This window comes from Suncus etruscus, chromosome 5, assembly GCF_024139225.1.
Source record: "Suncus etruscus isolate mSunEtr1 chromosome 5, mSunEtr1.pri.cur, whole genome shotgun sequence".
In the NCBI taxonomy this organism is placed as follows: Eukaryota; Metazoa; Chordata; class Mammalia; order Eulipotyphla; family Soricidae; genus Suncus; species Suncus etruscus.
Window position 1 is genome coordinate 8,892,771 of NC_064852.1, and position 23,885 is coordinate 8,916,655.

The window sequence follows — 23,885 nt, forward strand, 5'->3', positions numbered from 1 at the left end:
ATGGCTCCATTCTAACCCAGAACTTTAATTATTCAAACACTGCTCTCACTCACATTTGAAACAATCAAAATCCATTTACTAGTGGGAGGGCTGGCATTTCCATATGGTATGTTTGAGAGTGTAAGTTGCTGCAACCTCTTTAGAGAGCCATTTTTTGCATCATCTATGGAATAGACAGTTTTGTTTACAACTAGTCTGGCTTTAGAAATTTATTTTTCATATTAATTCTGGATAGCAGCACACTAAGATGAATACATTAATATGCTTATAACAGCATTGTGGATGCTAGTTAAAATTCTGAGTGAACTGAATATTAAGTTGTGGTTTAAAAGAATACCGTATTTCAGATTTATGTGGAAAGAAGCTGAAAATGGAAGAAGGAAATCAATATGTAATTTGCAGCTATGGTTAAATTAATTTGTTATATGTTACCCTTTTAATAATATGTATGTCTTGTGGTATCTGTGCTTTCACTTTGGTTTAGTACCACTCTCAGTTTCATTACTGATGGTAAAAGTGCTCATTCGTGGCCTATAGAAATGAAAAATGCCAAAAATTGATAAATAGTATAGATGTAAGAGTAAGAAATTTTGTAAGCTTTTAGTCTCTCAATTCTGGGCAGATAAATTAAAATAGTCAGATGAAAATTAAGTTAAGTCTATGTGAGTTTTTTATTTTATTGTTCCTCAGTTCCATTTGGATAACAAGTAAGAGCACATTCCTTGTATTTTCAGTTTTCAGACTTTTTATAATGGATGACCCATTTCCTTCTTTAAGCATAGAAAACAAATGTGAAGGAAACAAAATGCTCATTGAAAGGAAGAACAGTTTATATTTGCGCAGATTTACTCCCTTCCAGTTCCACAACATCCAAAGTGTTTTCAGTGTCAAATATTACCAAGTCACAATGTACACCAAATGTGAGAGAAAAAAAAGTACTTTTTTCCCCCTATTTTATATATGTATCTGTGGAATTTTGATGGATATTTTTTTATTGTTTTTGGGTTTGTTTTTTTTTTTTTTTTTGGTTTTTCGGGCCACACCCATTAGATGCTCAGGGGTTACTCCTGGCTACTTGCTCAGAAATTGCCCCTGGCTTGGGGGGACCATATGGGACGCAGGGGGATCGAACCGTGGTCCTTTCCTTGGCTAGTGCTTGCAAGGCAGGCACCTTACCTCTAGCGCCACCTTGCCGGCTCCCTTGATGGATATTTTTTCACGGCTTTTCAGGGATATGGATTAGATGCTCTTGATCTAGTTTGGGGATATCAAACAAAGAGCACCTAGAGTTAAAGTCCATAATTCGTTGTTTCCTCCAGATTTAGATAATTCCTAAGATCCTCTTGAAAAAAAAATAAAGCAGAAATGTAAAATTACTAAACTGACTTAAATGATATCTTAATTCCCTTCTTCAGATGATGCATCACTGGAATTTATTCCACATTTAACATTATAAATCAAAGATTCACCTAAATTACTATGCATTACAAAGCTCACCTAGACTGCTGGGGCTCATTAGTTTTATTTCTTACTGTGTCTTAGAATCTGGCCCAATATGAACTTGACTTCTGTCTACTTTGCATGAATGTCTCATAAGCTGTTGCCTGTATAAACATGCTGGCTTTCTGGGGAAACAATTATAGAAAGTACATTCCACAGCGGTTTTCAAATGACAGCGCCTTATACCCCTAGACAAGGATTTTCCTAGGACTCCTGTTGGAGTCCTAATTTTAAGGGAATTTTCAGTATCTAACATCCGTTTACACTCTTTCTCAGCAGTCAGTGTGAGGAGTTTCATTCATGATAGATCACTTATTCTCATTTTGCAGAATAAATTCATACCTCTCACTCCTCTGGAGTAGCCTTGAGGCATAAGAAAATCTCTGGGAATCAAAGAGACAATTCATATTTCTATCATGATTTTGGAGAAAGTGAATGACTAATGATCTACTAGGAAATCATTTTGCAAGTCAGATGACTTCCAAAGCCTTGGTTATAATAAAACCAATGGAAACCTAATTAAAACATCAACTGAGAAGTCATTAAAAATCTTTTTTGATGACTCTTCCTATGGCATACTACCTGTTCAAAGACTAGAAAACAGAACAAAAGTTCCTCTTTTCTAATCAATTTCTGCAAATAGATTTATCATTAGTTACAACTAAAATATTAAAAAGATGGATATAATTTATACATCATGTATCCACAGTGATTTAATCTAATTTAAACTAAATTAATCATATACCATGTAAGCAAAAGGAATACTGCATAATTAATAAACTAACCAGAAAATGTAGTGTTTATGAAATAATTTTCAGTAAAACATAACGTCACAAACCTTTATCAAAATCTCAGTAGCCTGATAATGGATTGATCAATGGAGTCCTTGTAACAATTGTTATGACGATTATATCCAGAAGAAATTATTTGGTATGAAAACCTTACATTTAGAGTGTGCTAATGACATTTTAATAGCACTATATGTATGTATGTATATCACATATACTCTTGTTTCAGAGAAGTTTTGTAGCATGATTAAGTAAAGAGTTCTTTACATAGTGGGCATAAAATCTAAGGCCTCACACATGAAAGACAAGTGCTATATCATAGGACTATAGTTTTTGTCCAAGATTTTCATGTCTAAAATAAGCCACATGAAATAAATTCCTGTGGAGAAAATAAAATGGACAGGTCAGTGAGATAGTACAGCTGCATATGGTTGGGAAATATAAGTACTGGGTTCAGGCACAGAGAGGACTGTCCTTTTTGGTTCTGTATTCCTGAGCTGGAATGACCAGAACTATATTTGGTGGTCATCTGTACTTTTCCTAGAATCTATTTTCAGTAAATGACATGACCATTCACCAGTCATATCTTATGAAATCACTAAAACATGGCATGCTAGCTTTCAGCATCACTAAAACTTTCCCAGTTCCATCAACCCCACAGTTTTTTGTTTTATTCTGTCACCAACATCTCTTGCTTTAGAGACCTAACCTCTATAATTCTAGTTTTCTTTATTCTTAGCATTGCTTTACAATGCAATCTGAATAATATTTTTTTATAAAAACCTTTATTTAAGCACCATGATTACAAGCATGTTTGTAGTTGGGTTTCAGTCATAAGCAGAATCCCTCCCTTCACCAGTGCAACATTCCCACCACCAATGTCCCTCACCTCCCTAGCCCCGGCTTGTATTCACAACATTCTACTTCTCTCATTCTTTAACATTGTCATGCTAGTTGTTAGTCTAGTTATTTCCCTAATAGCGTTTACCACTCTTTGTGGTGAGCTTTAAATTGTGAGCCAGTCCTTCCAGCCCTTAACTCTATTGTCTCTGGGCCTTATTACAGTAAAGTCTTTAATTTTTCTTATGAATAATATTTCTAAAATAGCTAACCTGTTGATACTTAGAATGACCTTCCATTACCAAGAGAAGAGTTTGAAGTCTTTCAGTAAGTTTTCAAGGTCCTGTATGAAAACCTGCAAGTTTATCTCTAATCACTATTTTACCATCTAGATGTTCTCTATCCCACTATTCACACTTCTTCAATATACCTAGAAATACCTTCAATATTTCTCAACTTCATACTCTTGTTGTGATAGATCTCCTGCTTCTCTCCTACTCTAGTCTCCACAATTGTGGATTATATTTAAGATTCTACTTCATCAAAACTCCCTCTAGCAAGACTTTTCTTTAACTCCATCCAACATGATCCTTTATGGGCTCTTTCATGCTACTTATTCCATTCGATTACAATGACTCATTTTATTTTGCTGTCATTGTTTCTGGTATATAAACTTTTTGCAGCTAAGAAGTTTTCTTCAAATTTTTAATCAGGTTTTATCAAGATTGTCATCACATTTTCCCTCTATTCAGAACAATACTAAATATGCAGCCAGTGTTCTCTAAATCTGGGTAATATATGAATAAATGTTCTCATTACCATGTCTGCAATATAATGAATACAATATGTTTTTATATGTTAGTGTTTGCAAACAGGGTTAGTGCAAAAGTTAAATGAGTTTGAACCTCATCATTAACTCCTTAATAGCCGCTATCCAGTCTCCTGCTCCAGGTTAACTCCATTATCTCCAAGTGACCACCTTCCCATTATTTCATTTGATCACCTTCCCAATTACTCATCTCTCTGATTAAAGCAGGAACTTATGGACAATCTCTGTAATTTTAAGGACCTTAAAGAGGTCTTCTGATAATGGATGAAAACATAATATTTTCACATCTGATTTTTCAAAAGTACAAAGAAATCTACTTTAAGCTCTATGAAAAAAAGGAGCCTTTATAATCATTTCTTTGGCAGGGTGGGGTGGGGTGGGGGGGATTTCTAATGCAGTGAGCCACAAACGACTGATTAGAAATCATTTACATACACACACTCAGCATATGTTTGAAGACTTTCCAAAAGAAAGTTGTGTTTCATACGTTGTTCATTTAAGGAAAAGAGACATCGCATTCTCTAAATGTCAGAAAAGAAGATGAAAAGGGTCAGAACATAGAGTGGCTTAAATGTCGAGGATTTCTCACATTCTGACACACAACTTCGTAATAAAAGGAGTTTGGAGATTTGATCTTAAAATATATCATGATGCCATTGAACATTCTATTATGATGAAGCACAAACAATGCGTGTCTTATGGGAAATGCCGACTTGATGGCAAAATCTCAAGAGACTTGAGATTGCTCTGACTTTCTGGTTACGTAAGTGAGGCTTCCTAGTCAGTTTTAAAATAATTAAAATAGGACTTGGGTATATTTGAATTACTTCAGTAGGCAAAGAAATTCTAAAGACTTCAACTAAATGTATTGTGTTCCTCCCACTTTCAGGGAAATGTTCTGTCATGCTAGGGCAACATGCAGAGCTAGATAAAGATGTGAAGGTTTAAGCCCTCCAAGGAATTTAACATGTAGGAATTTGCCTTTACTCATTACCAATTGGAACAAGGAGGATCTTCCCACAGTTGGTGTAAGAAAATTCCATGAAATGAAACATATAAAACAATTATCACAATGCCTGGCAAACAGAGACTCATAATAAATAAATACCACTTTCTTTTATAATCTTGGAAGAGAGGCACAAATGGCAGTAATGACTTTGGATTAAGGAAAGTAGACAATCAAGGAATACAGATACAAGTAACATACAGAAAAGTGTTCTGAGAAAAGATCAAGAATTCACAGAGCAGGTGGCATTGGGGTTGAAAAATAAAATAGTATTTTGGATAAGACAAAAAGTCTATTTTACCAGAAGTCTCTGAACTGAAGCACGTCAGTTGAGTGTAGAAAGAGATTCTTCCTGGCTCGGCTAGTTACTATTGTGTCATTTGTTAACATCATTAAATCTTTTCCATGTAGCTCTGCTTCCTATCCAAAAATAGATCACAAATGAGAAACTGAGATTTGGGTTCCTCATCATTTGTCTGTGCCATGAGTGTTGAAGGCTAGAGAGTGAAATGAAAAAGGAGTTGCTCAATCTTTTCTTAAAAATGGAAAACCCATACATTTCCCAGTGATGTTGAAAAAGCAGCATTTTATTGGAATCCTCAAGAAAAGAGCCAATAGCAGTCACTGGATAAAAAAATCAGTATTCATTATGTCACATATCAGTGCTTTGAAAGATTATGATTTGTCACGAGATTGTATGTAGACTACAGTAGCAAGAACACAATGACCAGAGGAAGTTCTTAGCCTAGTAGCAGGAGCATGAGATAGGTAGTGAACATATTATTAACTTGTATTGACTTGTAAGAAGTCTAATATTGGATAGTTCTTGTTTTGTACTATAAAACTCCCGCTTCGCAGTGGATATTGTCATATTTGGAAGGCCATCACAGAAAAATTGTGATGCCTACTCTTGTTATTCTAAGATATAGAGCCTGTATCTGCACATGTGTTACTCTGTCATTTAAAACAAAATTTTTAATATAACTATAATTTAAGGATTCTGAAGAATGAGAACAGGTGCAACCTGAATCTTGCATTAATATCATGGCATTGATAATAGTGGTGGTGACAGTTTGGACAGATAAGAGATGTGAGAAAGCAATGCTAAAAATAAATACTTCCATCAGTCTTTAGTGGTGGGAGGTTTTGAAATCACCATGTTCCTCTAATGATTATCTTTGTCCTCATGAGAGAGCGGCATCTAATTAAGAGGTAGGACATGGTGAGACGTGGTTGCAATCCTGATTTTTCCATGTAGCAGCTCCTGCCCATGCATGAAGAAAGAAGCTTGGCTTACCCTCCAGAAATCATCTCTCAAGGAGAGATGCTAATCTCCATGTCTCTGTTTCAGAATTACATGAGCTACTACTGTCAAACCTAACCCCAAACATAAATTACTATACCTGTTAAGAAAGCATGCCTATTACTTTTATGGGGTGACTGTAGGCATCCTCTCGTGCCTTCTCTTACTTCTGGAAGCCCTGGCATCTAAAACTACACCCTACAAAAGCTACAATATTAGCCATAGAGCTTGGAATCATTGGATGATGTGGAAACTCCAAAATCATTTAATATTGTTTTCCCAGTAGGAACACATCAATGCGTTCAGAAACAAAAACAAATAATAGAAAATCAACTAGCAACTAATTTCTCAGCAAAGCTTCTGACAGTGACTTAATAACCTCATTACAATATACATTCACTTTCATAAGTTTTCTTATTGCTGCACTTAAAACAGTCATTTCATTACCATTTACCTATAAGCAAGACATTTCATGTCTGTCAGGGGTAAGCTTGGAAATGGGTGAAAATCCAGGAACAATGGTGGAGAGAATTATATATTGGTGGTGAAATTGGTCTTGGAACAAATGAATAAACAACTATGTAAACAACTATTTAAAATATATAAACAAACCACATAAACAATAATGTAAACTATGTAAACAACTATGCTTTTAAATAAAGCACTTTATTATAAATGTGATGCCTATCCATATTTACATGTGATATGGTATCACAAATGTTTTTATTGATACTATTTATTTTTTATTTAGAAAAATTACTGAATATTATCACCTATCAAAAGAAACACCAGGAGCACAGAGACAGAAATATCCAGAACGAGCTTTCCAAAGAAGACAGATATCCTTTTTTTCCCCTTTATTTTCATTAACTTTTTTTAATTCTCACTAATTTTCCTTTGCTTATAACTACCAAGGCACTGCTTTTCCTGGCCCGTCTTTCAGCTCAAACTATCAAAAGAGAGAAATCTCTGAAAGCAAAGATGCTTTGGGGCGCTGGAAGGTGAAAGGCCAACCCAGAGAGCACCAGGCAACGGTGGGCCCAGAGCCAGAGCTGCTGTCGATGTAACGTGATCGGGCCAAGAGTCTATGACTAAGTGAAAGCCCATCTGCTGTGAGGTTTTCCTGGGCTCCCTGGAGAGTCCAGAACAGGATATGAGGCGGCAGCGACTGTGAGTTGAGGGGTCTGCACGGAAATCGTGAGATCCCCCACATGCAACGTGTCTCACCGCAGGCCAATGAGGTCTCCCCCAGCATGACCTCAACTTGGAACTCACCTCTCCAACTCATAAGACTTTCTCTGTGGGTACAGGCTGAGGGTGTGAATATGTAATGGGTGTATATGCTTACATGTATGCATGCTGCTGAAAGATTAAGCAGGATTTCTCCATCTCTGCACTTCAGAGAATTGTTTGCATTGTAGAGGAGTTCTATTCTGTTCTAGGTAGATTAATCAACAACCTCACTACTCTCTAACCACTTCTATTTTTTGTTTGTTTTGATTTAGGTTTTTGGGTCATTTCTGGCACTGATCATGGCTTACTTTGACTTTGTACTCAAAGATCAGTGCCCAGCAGTATTTGTTGTTTTTGTTGGTCAGTGTAGCAAGTGCCCAGTTTGCAATACTATCACTCTACCTCTCTATCTCTTTCTTTTTAGAAAAAACCTTTGCTAAGTCTTAACAGTCAAAAATGTTGCCACCTAAAGAGCTGGTTGGACTACAGACTGAGTTTACATGGGCATGGGGTGGGAATAAGAATAATATCCTTGGTATATTAATGGAGAAGCTGGGCACTCTGGCAGTGAGTGTGGTGTTAGAATTGTGTAAAACTATCACTGACAGTATATACATCATAGGACCTCAATATAAATAGGATGAAAATGTACTGATACATTTTACTCTTTGTGAGACATATCGGTGGAATAAATAATTTTTTTGTTGAATAAATAATGAATAAAAACTTTTGAAGTTGCTCTTAATTTCTAAATGTCCCTTCGGATATATAATATATATAGTCATCACAGTTGAGAACCACTAGATTCAATTAGTGGGAAAACACATCTTTCTACTAGCAAGAATAGAAAAGAATACAAAGAAAAAATAAAATATGGTAGGTCTTCAACTCTTCATATGATTTTAGAAATGAATCAAAAGTTGGCAGGTAATTGTTAGCAGGAAGTTGTTTCGCAATTCGTGTTTTAATAGGGAGAATAGTCTAGAAATGATAACGCTTAACTTTTTAATACTTGTGATGTTCTAGGCAAATTACTGAATTCCTTTTCACACTAATCCCTACCAACAGCCCTGGATGGGGGTGTTCTTTGTCCATGTTAGATGAAGATGTGCAGGCTCAGGGGTAGACAATGCTTCCCAGAATCTGAAAGCTTCTAAATTGTGAATTTGACCCTAATATATGACCCAGGTCTGCATGACTTAAAGTCCAAACTCAGAACCTCTGGGCCATCTTAATTCATTATTTTGGAATCTTCAGGCACTATCATAAAAGTTTCACTCAGTGATTTACACAAATGAGGGTTTAATAAGAGCTTACACATTCAACATCAGCCTACTCAGAAACTTGGTGGACATGACTGGAAAAACTCAGACTTTCCATGACTTTAGGTACATTTAAAAAAAAACCCACATTTATAAATTAATGAGAGCATATGCAATTAGCCAATAAACTGATAGTTCAAGTTAAAGACATAAAAGGAAGCTGTCCATTAAAGAGAAAATATTGATGACTGTTTTTAATAATAAATAGTTAAATGGACTATCATATGCTTTTGAGTTCCTAGGTCAGTGATTACAGTTAAAAAGCACATAAATGCTATTGAATGGTTTGGGGTTCAGATACTTACCATCTGTGTGTCTTTGGGCAAAGTACTCGATACTTAAAATTTCAGAGAATTCCTCAGCAAAATAAAGACTAAAACAGTTCATCATACTAAAATCCAGATGTTAGAACTAAGTTTGAGTGTCTCACAAATAAGGACACTGGTTTTATTTCCACTACACTCATGACTATATTTTGTATTTTATGCTCATTTATATTCTTAAGTTTTTAATATTCATTTCTTCCATTAATTTAAGAATAAGGACTGCACTCTCTTTATTTAGCTCCTCACGTAGTATGTGATGCTTAGTATTATTCACTTAAAATGCATTGAAGAATAGAAATTACAATAAGGTCTTCTTTGTATTTTATTCTAAAATAATACTTTTCTGGTATGTAAGTATTTAGGCAAAAAAGATTTCAATTTCTCCTCTTTCTCTTCTGATGAGTTGTACTCAACACATGTCATATTATTATGCAGTGAGCAGTTTCAGTTCCTGGCTCTCTTATATGACTATAACTCTTTAGAACTGGTCAAATTATCTTTTTTACCTATGACATGTTCTAACTGGTCAAATCATCTTTTTACCTATGGCATGGTCAATACTCAACAACTTGTACATTCCCAAGTCTTTTAATATATACAAGATAAAAAATTAATATCTTAGAGGGTGTCTTATGATACAAATTAGAACTATGATTAGAATTACCAAGCTAACATTTTTCAAATTCATCAGTTCTAGGCTACCTAAACTTTATAAACTGCTACCAATTTCAATCACATGATATCTAACAACCAGAGAACAATTTAAGATTTGTCTAGTTATTCCAGACAATACAGATAGTCAATAATTGTGCTTTGAGTTAAGTTTGTTGTGTTTACAAGGAATTTTGTGAACCAGATTTTGGAGGTGCCCAGTAATGCTCAGAGGACCATTTACAATGCTGGAGATCTAGGGGCAAGAAGGACAGCACAATGGGGGAGGGCATTTGCATGTGGCCAACCCAGGTTCGATCCCTGACATCTCAATGGTACCCTGAGCCCTCCAGGAGTAATTTCTGAACACAGAACCAGGAGCTACCCCTGAGCACTGCCAGATGTGGCCCAAAAACAAAAGCAAAATATTAAAAGTAAAAAGCAGTGCTGGAGATCTAGGTGGGCCGGTCACATACAAGTGTCCTAAACCCTGTACTATCTCTGCCTCTGTGAAAAGGATCTTTTTTATATCCAACCTTGTGATTTGAAGATGATTCAATTTAACCATTCAAAAAAGAAATAGCTAGAGTGTACTTCCTTTGAGATAGTTATCATTCAACTGTGCCAGGTAAATCTTATTGAGTCATTTAAGACCTAAAGAATGCATTTAATATTGTGTGTTCACCTCAGTTACCACAAAGAAGTCAGTTGTTTTGATTGCACTGTTTGGTTCTGACAGCAAAAAGTACTTAGGTCTTTTTAAAGACAAATGCTTCATCCTCTGGTCTCAACATTTTTGGAGAACAGACCACCTATTTCCTCCAAATCAGGTGATTTCCAAAAGTAGAATGTTTGAACATTAAAATAAAATTGACATATATATATAAGTCTCTTCAATCAAAACATCCTGCAACTGGCCAGAAGAAATAAGAAGCTATGACTTCATTTGCTGTTAGTTTCTGTGGGAAAGAAGAAGTCAACTAACATATTCTAGGGCTTGCTAGAAGGTAACTTTGTGTCTAGAACTGAATAGTGGATAGTGTTGTGAGCCATATTCTGTTTGCAAGACGCCAGCGCCTGCAAACAGATCCTTCGTGGAGTTCGGGAAAAATTCCACGGGGAGAAGGTGGACACGCAGAATGTCGAATAACGGAAATATATTGTAGAAATGAATGAAACCACGCAGATTGCATGGGGACTCTCGTTAGCAGAAACGAAAGACAAATTTATTTTTTGAGCTGGCAGCTTTTAAAGGTTAGAGACTTGGAAGGCAGATGCAAATTCTAGGCATTAAAGAAACTGGGAGAAGAATGGAAAGACCCTGGCTAGATTAGCATATTAAAGAGCTGAATACTGAAAGTGAAAAAGACAGCTTGTTTTGGGTTCGCTTTGCTTTGGGTAAAACAGAAGGAAAAAATAATTATCGGGTGAAATGTGAGGAATGTATCAGAGTTTCGGGGTGAAAAGTGAAAATTACTTTATTTTGAGCTAAGTAATGGAAAAACCTGAATTTAGGCGCCAAGGTAGGAAAAATTACAGGGAGCTGTTGAATGGGAGATTTTTTGGCGGGATTAGCACTGTCCTTTGTTGTAGGAAGAAATAACTAAGGCCTGATTTCTAATAAAGGTTTAAAATAAAGAGGGCAATAGTTACAGCCCTTATGAAATTATGTCCAAATAATCTACGCAAAGGGTCAAGTGATTTTGACTGCTCTAAGCGGGCCTTTTTGGCAGATAATTTCTTTTTTCAGGAGAGCAGTACACTTTGGTGTGTGCTTCTCCAGAGTGGGGTGTAGCATTTCACCCTTTTTTTTTTTTTTTTTGCATGGTTACCTGGTGGCAATTTTTGGCTTTATTGGCTGTGAGCTTAGAATAGCCTTTTGCACACTAGGGACCAAATAGGAGTTTGAATTACTGTTTGCATGCGAGGCAAAACACCTTACGTATGCTATTTTTTGTAATAAGTTCAATTAGAAAGAATAGAGACAGTACCAAAAGAGCCAAAAGTTATAAGTATTTTTTTGCAAGGTGGGATTAGGAGTATGAGACACTTAGCTAAATAGGGTATAAAGTATATACTATTTTATGAAAATTAAAATATAGGCAGGTGATTGTAAAGATAAAAATTGAGAATGTGCACTGGCACTGAGGAATAAAAAACAACTAAGTAAGATATTATAAGTGAGAGAATTGTAAGGAGAAGGAGGATTAAGTAATACTACATTATTAAGAAAAGTTAGAAATAAAGAAGAAGCATAGAAAAGTTGGAAATTAGAGGACAATTTAAGCAATAGTAATAACATGGCATATATGAAACAATTTTTGCTGGGAAATATTTGGAAGGGGAATTGCTGGTTTGCAAATTATAAACACATATAAAAAAATTTTTTGTTACAAATTACAATGATAATAAAAGTTTTGTTGCTGCTTTTAAGAAGGTAGGCTAAACAGGAAACATATACTTAGAAAAATAAAAGATGATATTTTGTTGAAGAGTTCATAAGTTCAGTTTTTAAATTTTAGAGTTCGTAAGTTCAGCTATAGGTGTGACGTTATCTGTTTCCAGGCAGTTTTTAGGGGTTAGCAGTGATGGCGTTTTTTGCAGAAGTAACAGGACTGGGGGTTGAAAATGCAGCTGGAGTTGTTAGGTGAAATTAGCAGGGGTGCTGAGTTTGTGAACTTGTTAGCTTATGTGGAGGGACTAATTTATCAGGCAAACAGCGTTTTAGCGTTAGTAGTTTATGTGAATTTTATTTTGAAGAACTGGAAAACTTAAGTGAAAAAATTAGTGGGGGCATGGTAATTGTTTTACTTTGACTGGGTTTTTGGGTTCGCTTTGCTTTGGGTAAAACAGAAGGAAAAAATAATTATCGGGTAAAATGTGAGAAATGTATCAAAGTTTCGGGGTGAAAAGTGAAAATTACTTTATTTTGAGCTAAGTAATGAAAAAACCTGAATTTAGGCGCCAAGGTAGAAAAAATTACAGGAAGCTGTTAAATGGGAGATTTTTTGGCGGGATTAGCACTGTCCTTTGTTGTAGAAAAAAATAACTAAGGCCTGATTTCTAATAAAGGTTTAAAATAAAAAGAAAAATAGTTACAGCCCTTATGAAATTATGTCCAAATAATCCACGCAAAGGGTCAAGTAATTTTAACTGCTCTAAGCGGGCCTTTTTGGCAAATAATTTCTTTTTTCAGGAGAGCAGTACACTTTGGTGTGTGCTTCTCCAGAGTGGGGTGTAGCAGGATAGTATATTCTTTAACACTGCAAGAAAAGAAAAAAAATATTTCATTTTTATTTTCTCAAACATGTCACTCTTCTGTGGACACTCATACAAAGAATCTCATAGGAAATTCTATCCAAATTATATTGGAGGTGATTTGTATTTCCAATTGGCTCATTTGAGCATCCAAGGATATTATGAGATCCATACTATCTAAGAACTAAATATATCTCTTAAAGTTCCATTTATTTTCACTGTTAAAGTGCATATCCATAGAATGTATATTTGTTCCCAGTTTTAGCACCGGGGTCTTTGCAAGACTTGGTACTCTATCTTTGATCATCATCAACTGAGTTAGTCTCAACTCTTCTTAGTCCTCAATGGGAGATTCTCACTTTCACCAAACCTACAACCTCTCATATACTCTTCTACTACATGTCTCTGGATTAGTTATTCCCATGATAATGACAGTTACAATGTGATTGGAGTTCAAGTTCTGGTCTCAAATGTTAGAAAATTGTCATGAATTTCATATCCATACACACTGACTATACAGACATTACTCAGCCTCAAAAATATTTGTGTTTAGTGCCAAGTAATACTTTGTTATGGGGACCACACTGTGTATTGCAGATTTTTAGCTACTGTGGTTTTTTTTAATATTTCTATCCCTCTAAGTCTGTTCATTTGATGTCAGTTGCAACCCCCAAATTATGATGGTATTATGTCTTCAGTAACTATTGAATATCTTTTATTGAGAAAATTCACACCTAATTGAGAACCATTATCTTAGAAAGAAGCCTAAGAGAAAAATGTATCTGTCATACTTAGTTGTCTTCTAGACATCTCAATCAGAGCATTTGTTTCCCATCTATATGTCTATACGATGATAAAGAAATGGTTGTATAAAGGAGTTGGCTAGTGAAATTATTGTTGAAGTAACTGTTGTTTTTGCTAATCAGGATGACTCCTTTTTTGCATGTATTTGCATGTATTTCAACTGGGCTGAAAGAACCTCTGAGCTGTCCCCTACCCTTAGCTATTCTTCATCCATGGAGGTGGTCTTACTCTTTCCAATAAAGACCACAGGTCAGAGAGAATTCCACTACTTCTTCTACAGTTTGCCTTGCTTGTGGTGAAAGTTCCTGAACCTATTTCTTTTTTTATCTTATGGTTTTTGGGTCACACCCGGCAGCACTCAGGGGTTACTTTTGGCTGTGCTCTAAGAAATCAACTCCGGCAGGTTCAGGAGACCATATGGGATGCTGGGAATTGGAAATTAAACCACCATCCCCTGGGTTGGCTGTGTACATGGCAAATGCCCTACAGCTGTGCTATCTCTCCAGCCCTTCCTGAATGTCTGAACTTGTTTTATCTTCCTAACCTGGTCTGGATTATCTTCTGTGTCAGCATTGCTTCCAGACCTAAATTGTGAGGAGGATTTCTCTTCAAAATATTCCCACATTCTTTTCCTTACTCCTTTCTATACATTGTTCTCCTTTCAATAAAAAAAATCAATAAAAACACTATTCAGGAAGATGTCCTGAAGAGGATCCTGCATTTCATACAGAGAGATGTGGGTCCTAATCCTAAATCTTCTATCCTGACTCCGTTTGAAATTAGAATCTCTATAAAAAGACTATTAAAGTTACATAAAATTAATGTGTGTAACATTCTAACTGATATCAGGAAACATTAAATATTCCATAACAATTAGGAATCACAATTCACAATTAAATCCTCCATGAAAGAATAAAATATTTTACTCTGAGGAGCCATTTGAAAAGCAACCACCTATTTACACACTTGCCCATGTCTACTCTCAAGCATGACATCCCTTTTTGACTGTTCCCTACTCAGCTGCCTTACTGTTTAAGGACCTGACTCCATTCTCTGACATTCAGTATCAACTTATAAGGTCCTTGACTTGAATGACTTCCTGCTCCACCTGATATCTTTCTACATAGAGCTTTCTTATCAGAATACCCACTTGTAGGAGAAGAGTTCGTTGTCTGATCATGATTTATAGGGCTAGGTAGAATGAGCAACCCTGCTACCTTCTTTCACAAAGACCTTGGCCTGTCTTCTCATAACAAAACCTCATTCAATGCCATCAAGATCTGATTTGGTGCTTATCTTTGTCATCACTTTGGTGATAGAGCTTGGCATGTATTCAGTTGGATTAATATGCAATGACCTAATTGTTTAGGCAAAATGTGCTCAAATGTCAAAAATATCTAATTCTTTTATACATTAAACATGCAAATAAAGTCGCACTTATTCCGAAGCCAAAGTACATCTATTTCCTTGAAAAGCCACCATTTACTACTGAGTTTTGATCCACTAGACTCTCCAAACAGCTCTTCTTGGCAATCCTTCACTAGATTTGATAAACTCCTAGCAGAATCTACATCAAAGTGAGCATCCCTCAGACTCCTACAATGCAGCTGTCTCACTGATTCATCCTGGCTCCCACCACCTCCTGTCTAAGGGGATTATCAAGACTTCACTATAGTTTCCTTATAAAGTATTTCCACGAAGGGAAATCCTCAACCATCTGCCTCAAAGATGAGTCATCTATCTAGACTCACTTGGGAACACTCACTGTATACCATTTATCTGCAAGTCAAGTCCAATCCTAGTTTGGACAGGTGCTCCAAAGAATTTAGAAAGATGTTGAACTTTTCTGCAATGACTGTTCTATGAGACAATGTCTAAAAGACTTGTTAAGCATCTCACTAGGGGCACCCCTGTATCCCCAGACACCACAGCTCTCTTCGATGAGGTCACTAAGCTAAAAAGAAACCAGGGGAAGTTGACAAATCAAATCTTGCAGATTATATCCAGAAAGACTCGGAGGACTGAGGATCATGCTGTATATCCACTTGTGCCTCTTAGCTATCTTTGTAAGTCTTTCTTATCTGAGTAGAAGAGCCTCAATGTGTATGAAGGAAAAGATAAAGTCCCCTGCTAATTTGTGGGTCTTACAGTATTCTTAATAATTGGTTTTCTACATGGAAAATGTTACACCAAGAACACAAAAATATCACTTCTGGAAATTAGCTTCAGCTTATCACAACTCATTGTGTGGGCAAAGCAAGCAATCACTCTTGGCCTCTCTCTCTCTTGAGTATTTGCTGTGTTAGGTCATGTCCACTTGACAGCATGTAATATGGATAAATGCTTAGAATTATTGATGAGCCGCTACCCTGATAAGACTGACATTTATTATTGTTGGGTTGACAATGGATGATAAAGATGTAAGTTTAAGCCCAAATTTGCTCTTTCTGGGGCGAAAGCTGAGCTCTACCAAGCTTCCACATCAAAAAGCTACTTCAATTTCCAGATTTTGGAGGAATCTCCATATCGCTTTCCATAGAGGTTGAACTAGACGGCATTCCCACCAGCAGTGGATAAGAGTTCCTTTCTCTCCACATCCCTGCCAGCACTGATTGTTCTCATTCTATGTGATGTGCGCCAATCTCTGTGGTGTGAGGTGGTAGCTCATCGTTGTTTTGATTTTCATTTCCCTGATGATTAGTGACGAGGAGCATTTTTTCATGTGCCTTTTGGCCATTTGTATTTCATTTTTATCAAAGCGTTTGTTCATTTCTTCTCCCCATTTTTTGATGGGATTAAATGTTTTTTTCTTGTAAAGTTCTGTCAGTGCCCTGTATATTTTGGATATCAGCCCCTAATCTGATGGGTGTTGGCTGAATAGTTTCTCCCACTTGGTGGGTGACTCTTGTATCCTGGGCACTATTTTTTTTGAGGTGCAGAAGCTTCTCAGTTTAATGTATTCCCATTTGTTGATCTCTGCTTCCACTTGTTTGGAAAGTGCAGTTTCCTCCTTGAAGATGCCTTTAGTCTCAATATCATGGAGTGTTTTACCGACATGTTGTTCTATATACCTTATGGTATCAGGTCTGATATCAAGGTCTTTAATCCATTTGGATTTTACCTTTGTACATGATGTTAACTGGGGGTCTATGTTTGCTTCTTTGCAAGTGGCTAACCAGTTCTGCCAGCACTACTTGTTAAAGAGGTTTTCCCTGCTCCACTTAGGATTTCTTGCTCCTTTGTCAAAAATTAGGTAATTGTATGTCTGGGGGACAATGTCTGAGAACTCAAGCCTATTTCACTGATCTGAGGGCCTGTCTTTATTCCAATACCATGCTGTTTCATTCAACCCAGCTATTCCACTTCTAGGGGTATACCCTAAGAACACAAGAACACAATACAAAAACCTCTTCCTCACACCTATATTTATTGCAGCACTATTCACAATAGCCAGGCTCTGGAAATAACCAAGATGCCCTTCAACAGACAAATGGCTAAAGAAACTATGGTACATATACACAATGGAATATTATGCAGCTGTCAGGAGAGATGAAGTCATGAAATGTTCCTATACATGGATGTACATGGAATCTATCATACTGAATGAAATAAGTCAGAGGGAGAGAGAGAGATGCAGAATAGTCTCACTCATCTATGGGTTTTAAGAAAAATAAGTCATTTTTGCAACAATCCTCAGAGACAATGAGAGGAGGGCTGGAACTTCCAGCTCACTTCATGAAGCTCACCACAAAGAGTGGTGAGTGCAGTTATAGAAATAACTATGCAGAGAACTGCCATAATCACGTGAATGAATGAGGGAACTGGAAAGCCTGTCTAGAGTACAGGTGGGGGTGGGGTGGGATGGAGGGAGATTTGGGACATTGGTGGTGGGAATGTTGCACTGGTGAAGGGGGTGTTCTTTACATGACTGAAACCTAATCACAATCCTATTTGTAATCAAGATGTTTAAATAAAGAAAAAAGGTTTTTTTTTTGTTTTTTTTTTTTTAAAAAGAAGCTACTTCAGAATTGTCAGGATCTGCTGCTTCTTCCAATTTCCATTTCTTTAGCTATCTTCCAGTCATACCTCGAAGATTGTGTTTCTGGAACAGCCACAAGATTTTGAAAATGTAGTTAAGATACAAGATAGATATCATTCCATTTAGTCATGGCACTCATTTCCTAGGGTTGCTATCAGGCATCACCATGAATTTAATGGCTTAAAATAACAAAAAAAATTCATTTTGAAAAGTTAACTGACCATAGGATTGGATCCTTCTGGAGGTTCTGAGGATATCTGTTCCTTATCTTTGTTCTGCTTCTAGTTACTGCTAACATTTCTTATCTGTGGCCACATGGTTTCAATTTCAATTTCCTGGCTACATTTTCTTCTCTTCTCATAGAATCAAATAAACCTCTAGTCCCTCTTTATAAGGTTGTCATTGTATCCGGGATTGTCGCATGTCACAGTCCTTGACTTAATCACACTAGAAAGGTCTCTTTTGCTACCCAACGTAACATTCATACAATCTAGGAATTTGGAGCAAGGCTCTTTTGAAGGAATCTTCTAGGAATTTGGAGCAAGGCTCTTTTGAAGGAATCTTCTTTGGTTTGCCAAGTCTTCTTCACAGCTATGTAATATGCACACTCTCACTCCCATTTTGCAGTTGTGAATGTGGCCCACAATAATAAGCAAATGTAAAACATTTTACACACTATTTAAGGGCAGAAATAGATTTAATCCTGTTCGATTGAGCTTTAAGTCACAAGCATCTTCTATTTTATCATTGTGGCTCAACACTGATCAAAAGAATTACTTTTATGAATTATTTTTGCAGTATAAACCAAAGAATTCATGATTTATGTAAAAAATGTTTAATTTACTATGACGTGTGTGACTAAGTTCCTTATTCTCTCTTGACTCAGTTCCCCTGTAACTGAGTGGCCTCCAGACTGGCTTTTGTTGTTGTTGTTGTTGTTGTTTGGGGGGCCACATCCGGTGGTGCTCAAGGGTTACTCCTGGCTCTGCTCTCAGAAATCATTCCTGGCAGGCTCAGAGGACCATATGTGATGCTGGGAATCAAACCCAGGTTCGTTCTAGGTTAGTCGCATGCAAGGCAAACAAATGCCCTACCACTGTGTTATTACTCAGGTCCTCCAGACTGGCTTTGAAGATTCAAATGATGCTTATGTTTCATAATATAAACATTTATCATGACTGCTACTATTCTAAGTCATCTGTTAAGGGTGAAAGATAGGGACTGGAGAGATAAGACACCAAAAACTCCCAAAAACTAAATAAAAAGGGAAATAGGCAAAACCCATCCAGCTGTACTGCCCAAGGAAGAAATGATTCCCATATCTCTGAGGACCAGTCCATCAATGTTGCCCTTTCGGGCTCTGCTGAAATATCTTTCAGCTCAAAGTCATTGAGCTAAATCTAAATAAAAAGAATTTGACTAACCTCATCTAAAAAAACAGAATGTGCAATGCCTCAAAAAATAATTGGGGAGCAGAATCTTTAAAACTGTCTATTGAAATGCTTTATTTTTTGTCATTTGAGTTACTTTTATTAGGACAAGTTTATGTTCTGTAACAAGTAGAAATGTAGCTCCGTTTTTCACAGGAAGTTAGTCCTATTTCTCTCAAACAAATAATCTCTCAAACCACCACCGAACCTCCCTTTAGAAAATTGTCTTTTCAATAAGATCATACATGTGTGTGAGAGAGGAGTATATGCATATCATAATGAAGGGGAAATGTATGAAGGATGTTTGAGTAAATAATTTAAATTAACTATAAAATCTCATGGCCTGAAGAAAATGATTTATAGGTATATACATATATATTATTTCTACTTATTTTAATAAACTCATTTCTAGCACATAGCTCTGAGATTATCTTTTACTTTATTTACTAAAGAAAAATAAAGGCCCTGAATAGAGTGTCTTGCCTATAATGAGTCCAATTATAGCAATAGCACAGACAGACATGGGCTTCTAGCCACCCTGCTGATATAGAGCCCCCAAAATAACTAGAAGCCTTTTTAGCTCGGTAAATTGTAGCCTAGATAACTAACCTCCACATTCACTCAGGGAAGTCTATCGGAATCAAAGAAATTTTACTTTTCCATAATTATTAGATATAGAAACTCTCTCACACTAATCTGCAATTTGGTCTTAAAATCCACAATTTAGATTTGAGTTTTCTTTGCTCCCATCTACTATTCATGTGTCCTATACAGTTTACCTTTTGTACCTTATAATTACTAAATAAAAACGTAATGATAGTATCTACCAATGGGCTTTTGTAGAGATCAAAAAACGTAATATATGCAAACTGCTTAAATAGTACTTAATTTCCCAAAGCCACTCAACAGATATGAGCTATTACAATCCTTTCAAAAAAAAAAAAGAAAAAAGAAAAAAAAAAAGAAATGTAAGGAAAACCATAAAGAACTAAAGAAAAGAATGTTCATTCAAGTACTTAGTTCACCTGTAGCAATTCAGTTCAGGAAGTGCAATCTACATTGACTTTAAAGTTCTGTATTTATTTTGAGACCAGCATTAAACCAAAAATGGTTTAACTAATTCAATTCATTGTAGTCTAGGTTCAAATCAATAAATATTAACAAAATTACTATTTGTAATAACTACAATATTCCTTATCTTCCCGTTTGACCTTGGCAAATGATGGTCTTCTTTGTTTTCCTCTTAAACTTCCAACTAAGAAGCAGTCTTTAGAAAGTGTTGGCAGATAAGACAATCCCAATTGGCTTCAACTCCATGGTCCCCCCCCCCCAAGCCCTTCAATGCAAAGCAATGATTTTAGATAGTTGTAGAGATTTAGAGTTTCTAACTCCTAGAAACAGCCCTGCAAAGTCTAAATTTTGAACTATGACTTTGGGACACAAATAAATATTTTTTTGGTAAATAATTTTTCAACAAAAAAATCTAATTAGAATATCGTAGTTCACTTTTCTTCCATTTTCATTTCTTTTCTAAGCGGTGTCACATACAGTAATGCCCAGGAATAATTTCTGGTTCTGGACCCAGGATTCACTCCTGGGTTTGCTTGGGAGACCAGGGATCAAACAGATTTACCTGTTGTACTATTTCTCTGGCCCCCTTCTCTCCCATTTTCTACTATGAATTTCAAAACTGAGCAAAAGGTAGTGATTTTTATCCATCTCATTATTGAGAATTCTGAATTTCAAAGAAAATACAATATTTTCTCAAGCTAACTTATCCTTGTCCAATGGCCAAAATAATTGAGAACCCAAACTATTTGTGTATTTTGCCATTTTCACCTTTTCTATCATTCAAATAGTTGATCAAAATCACCATTTTATTGTAACATTGGCTGACTTCCCCTTGCTTTGGGATAGAAAGCAGAGTTATTTACTGTACAATCATCTCTTTAAGAAGCTTTTGTCATTTCATAGAGAAAACAAATGAGTAATTAAGTGATAACAATAAGGATATCAATCATCTGACAAATCATTTTTAGAAGGTTTTATTATTTATCTTCAGAATCTACCACAGTTCACATATCATTCTGAAAATCACGATGTGAAGGAATGATATACAAAATAATTAACCAGCAGTCTAGCACCAGCACCAACCATAAACAAATCTGTTACTTAGTGGATGAAAACTAGCTTCAAAGTCTTCATTAGCTAATCAAAATAGGTTTGTATGTAATCTGCTAAAAATGAGAATTATAAAACTGAATGAACATAACGGAAAAGCCCTTCCTTCTGAATGTAAGATCATGAAAATGTTCTTGGACATAGAGTAAATTTTCAACAGTAATATAGGGATTTGACATAAAAAAAATGAGGCAGAATTTATTCTTGGGATAGTTAACAGAGATTTAGAGTAATGGTTTCCCTTTCTCCCTTTATTTTCTTTTCTCTCTTATTTCTTTCTTTCTTTCTGTTTTATATCTTCCTTTTTCTTTCTTCCCTTCTTCCCTCTCTTCTTCCATGTCTTTTCTTTTTCTTTATTTCTGTATCTTTTATTTTTCCTTTTCTTACTTTTTCCTCCCCTTTTCCTCTCTTCCTTTCTTTTTGCCTTTCCTGTAATTCTTTCTTCCTACCTTTTTCTTTCTTTCTGTTTATTTCTTTCTTTCCTCCTTTCTTTTTCTTTCTTCTTTCTTCTTTCTTTCTCTATTTTTTCTTTCTATTTTCTTCTTTAATTCACCCATTAATTCTTTCCTTCTCTCTTTTTTCTTCCTTCCTTTCTTCCTTTCCTTATTTCTTCCTTCCTTTTTTCTTCTTTCATTCTTTTTCTTTTTTTGTTTTGCTTGTCTGCTTGTTTATTTGTTTTATTTGTTTTTTTTATTATTTAACCAACTTTATTACATACATGATTGTATTTGGGTCTCAGTCACGTAAAGAACACCACCCATCACCAGTGCAACATTCCCATCACCAATGTTTTTCTTTCTCATTCTTCATTTCTTTCTTTTCTTCCTTGCTTTTCCTTTCTTTTCTTCCTTTCTTTCCTTCCTTCATTTTTCCTTCCTTCCTCCCTTTCTTTCTTGATTGTTTTCTTCTTTCTGTTTCTTTTCTTTCTTTCCTTCATTCCTTTCTTCCTTCCTTCCTTTCTTCCTTGCTTGCTTTCTTCTTTCTTTTTCTTCCTTTTTCTTTCCTTCCTTCATTTCTTCCTTCCTTTATTCCTTCCTCCCTTTCTTCCTTCCTTCTTTCTTTCTCCTTCATTCCTTCCTTCTTTCTCTCTTCTTTCTGTCTTTTTTCCTTCCTTCTTTCTTTTTTCTCTTCATTCCTTCGTTTCTTCTTTCTTTCTTTTTCTCTTTCTTTCTTCTTTCTTTCTTCTTTCCTTCCTTTCTTCCTTTCTTCCTTTCTTCCTTCCTTCCTTCCTTCCTTCCTTTCTTTCTTTCTTTCTTTCTTTCAATTTCTTCTTTTCTTTCAAGGTCACCAAAAATCAGAAAATGTTTGGGTTTTTTGGGCCACATCCGGTGCCATTCAGGGGGTTACTCCTGGCTATGTGCTCAGAAATCACTCCTGTCTTGAGGGACCATATGGGATACCAGGGATCAAACCAAGGTCTATCCTGGGTCAGCTGCATGCAAGGCAAACACTTTACCACTGCACTATCGCTCCAGCCCCTTGAACCTGCTTTAAATGAAACATTGCTTTTCTTTAGACCAGGCAATCTAGTGTAATGTTGTAATGGTGTAATTGTGTAACTGACATTCTTTAATCAAATAGGAAAGCTCACCCCTTTCTTTCCATTCACTCAAAGATATCTTTGAGTTGGTTCTTTCATTGCTAACTTTAAAAAAAGTGAGAAGGGTATAGAAGAGCAATAAACAAAGACCTGCAGGTGCAAGTTGGGATCCTTGACTGAAAATAAATGCATCAAATTCAATGTCTAGCCAATATGTTGAATCAGATCCCTTTGTTGCTTAGGGAGAGCATCCCAGGAATTATCTAGTTACACAAACATTTGGATAGAAGTCAAGACACTGATTAAATCCCATGAAGACTAAAAAGAGGTTAGTCACAATGACCCAGTAAACAAGCAGGACTAAAAAAATCAAAGGTTCAATGGGAAGTGGATGACAGAATTTGACAAAGAAGTGAATATTTGACTACTTCGCACTACTCTAGTTTCTGTCCAATATTCCATTCATTAAATGATCTACCTGAAAAAAATGTGTTACATTTAACATGACTTTCAGAAAATGAGAATGATCTCACCTAATGTGAACCCCCACAACCCCTGTAACCTCTAAACCACAGTCTCCACCAGCAATCCATTAGAGAGGATTGCAAACAAGCAACAACAAAATTAGTCTCTGGCTGGGAACTTCATGCAAAGGTGCTATTTACAAGTATTTACTCTGCCTCTCAGGTGGAAAGAATTGTTTACAATAGTAAGAAGAAAAGCACAGTAAAAGAATATGTGCCAAGAAGGTGTGGGCTTTGACAGACAATAAGATGAGTGGTAGTAGTCTATAACAATTCTCTGCTGTAAGGTCTATGTTGACTGATTAACTGGT